Source organism: Mandrillus leucophaeus, unplaced genomic scaffold (genome assembly GCF_000951045.1).
Source record: "Mandrillus leucophaeus isolate KB7577 unplaced genomic scaffold, Mleu.le_1.0 Scaffold46, whole genome shotgun sequence".
NCBI classification, from domain to species: domain Eukaryota; kingdom Metazoa; phylum Chordata; class Mammalia; order Primates; family Cercopithecidae; genus Mandrillus; species Mandrillus leucophaeus.
In genome coordinates, this window is record NW_012104920.1 from 1,505,968 (window position 1) to 1,508,308 (window position 2,341).

The 2,341-nt window shown below is 56.9% G+C and overlaps 1 protein-coding gene across 1 annotated transcript in view; it reads right to left on the reverse strand.

The window, feature by feature from the left end:
• Positions 1 to 1,532, reverse strand: part of TNK1 (tyrosine kinase, non-receptor, 1) — a 13,726-nt gene extending 12,194 nt beyond the window's left edge. The window contains exon 1 of the mRNA XM_011994741.1: positions 934 to 1,532. The gene's annotated coding sequence lies outside the window, so the exon portion shown is untranslated. The remainder of the gene's footprint in view (positions 1 to 933) is intronic.
• Between the last annotated feature and the right edge of the window lie 809 nt (positions 1,533 to 2,341).

The window sequence follows — 2,341 nt, forward strand, 5'->3', positions numbered from 1 at the left end:
CCCACCTCGGCCACCTAAAGTGCTGGGATTACAGGCGTGAGCCACCGCGCCTGGTCGATGTATGTCCTCTTAACGCTGAGACATTCCAGCATGCAGCCACAAAACGCCCAGGCTCATCCATGTCCTTCCATGAGATGTTCCTTGTACATACATGTCACATCCATGGGACACAGCAGTTCACTGCCTCCAAACACCTAGATACACTGCCCCACACGACTGAGACACAAAGGTCCACATGAACACAACACAGAGACATCGACGTACAGTGTGCACACAGCATACCTGAGCTATAGGGGCATACATAGGGCCACCTCAAGCCAAAAGAGGTCCAGGGGTCCTTGCCTCTACTGCACCGGAGGCAGCAACATTTGAAATCAAATCAGGCACTTGTGATGGCCGCTAGGCTTAGGTGCTGCCTATGGAGTCACGGAGGCTGTCAGGTACACAGTCCCACACCTACCTGAACTCAGCCCCAGGCACAGATGCCTGCCGGCAGCCTGAGTCACTAGGTCTAACTTGGCTTCAAAGCAACTCCACCAACCTTTGTTAAATAAGGCTCTGGGCCTCTGGATACTGGCAGCCTGCTCACACTTTCCCTAATACACACCTGGACCCGTCCTTTCCCCTACAATATAAGCAAGGAGGAAGAGGATCGAGGCTGGGCCTAGCTGGAAACGCGCAGGTGGGCTCAGAACCGGGCGCGAGCGGGGCTTGGGTTGGGAAGGAGAAAGCCCAGGACCCTGGGGAACCCGGCCCTGCGCGCTCGGTGGGAAGTAGGGAGCGCAGGAGAAGGGAGACAGGAGGAAGCGCGGCTGCGGGAGGGAAGGACGTAGGAGAAGGGGACAGGCCCAGCGCCTCCGGGACGCGCCCCCAGCGACGGCTGCTCCGCCGGCCCGCCCCAGCCCGGGTCCCCTGCTCCGTCCGGACCCTCACCTGGTCAAGGCGGAAGCGGCGACTGCGGAACCTCCCAGGCTGCCTGGGCTAAATCCGAGAAGGCGGGACAGGAGTAAATCCCGCGGAGGGCGGGGACCTGGCGGCTGGCCCGGAGCTGGCGAGAGCCGCACCCCGAGTTCCCTGGTGGGACAAGGTGACGGTCGCCAGGGCGGCTGGCAGCCCCTCCCTCCTCTAGACCAGATCGCCCCGACTGTGAGAAGACCCTTTCCCTTCTTCTCTGCTCAACTTCCTTCACGTCTTCCCAGCCTCCTCCGAATAGCTTCCCAGCCCTCCCCAGACTTCACTCCTCTGTTTCTGTTCCCCGTGCCCTCTCGCCAAATCCTTCACCTGTCAGCCAGGACCCCACTGCTTACCTGAATAAGCGCCCGGTAGAGCTATCCTGTTCATGCACAGAGAATATAAGGCTAAATAGGACACAGTTCCTGCCCCATGGCAGGGGGTTCAGTTTCCTAGCATGCTTTTCTTAATGAACCCTGGAACGGGGCTAGGGCAGAGTTGTTGGTGTTGGTAGGGAGAGTTGGCCCTGGCCTAGACAGAGTCTACAGTTGAAGCTGTTGTTGATCACGGGCAGCATTCCATGCCTCAGGGCACGCTTCCCCATTACTGACACTCCTGGGCTTCATTCCAGCATAATGCCCGCCCTCCATGCAAGCTCTGCAGAACCCAGGGCCCTGTACACTTCTACCTAGCCTGTGGCCACCGGGACTCAGTCCAGACCTTGAAGAAGGCTCTGAGAAGGAGCATTTGTCCCCGCGTCTCTCAGGGGTCCCAGAGAGGAAGCTGCCAGTCTTAGGACATCTAATCTGCCCCCTGTCCCAAGGAAGGATGCGGGAACATAGCAGCTGCTGTCCCAAGGGTCCCTTGGAGCGAAAAGCCCTCCGGGTCTTGGTAAACATGTAGGATGTTTGATCCCAACTACCACCTCTGTGTTTCCCAGCCTGGGGTCCTCTTCTTCCTCCTTGCTTATAATGAGGGGTAAAGGAGGGGTCCAGATGTCTGTAAGGGAAAGTGCGAGCAGGCAGCCAGCACCCCGAGACCCCGGAGCCTTATTTAATAAAGGTTGGTGGAGTTGCCTTGAAACCAAGTTAGCCTGAGTGACTCTCAGGCTGCCAGCAAGGATCTGTGCCTGGGGCCAATCCCTGTGTGGATCCTAGGTGGGATAGGAAAATCTTCATAATGCTGTTCTATGGTATTGTTTTCTTGCTGATTCTTTTGCCCTCCAACCAGGATTGCTCATCACACTATAATTGTTCCTGCACATCTGCGATCCCTGATAGAGGTTCTGTAGCTCCACAGGGTAGGGGCTTGTTCATGCTTGTATTCTAAGTACCTAGGACAGTGTGGGCATATAATAGGCATGATACATGTTGGTTGTAAAGAAGTCTCC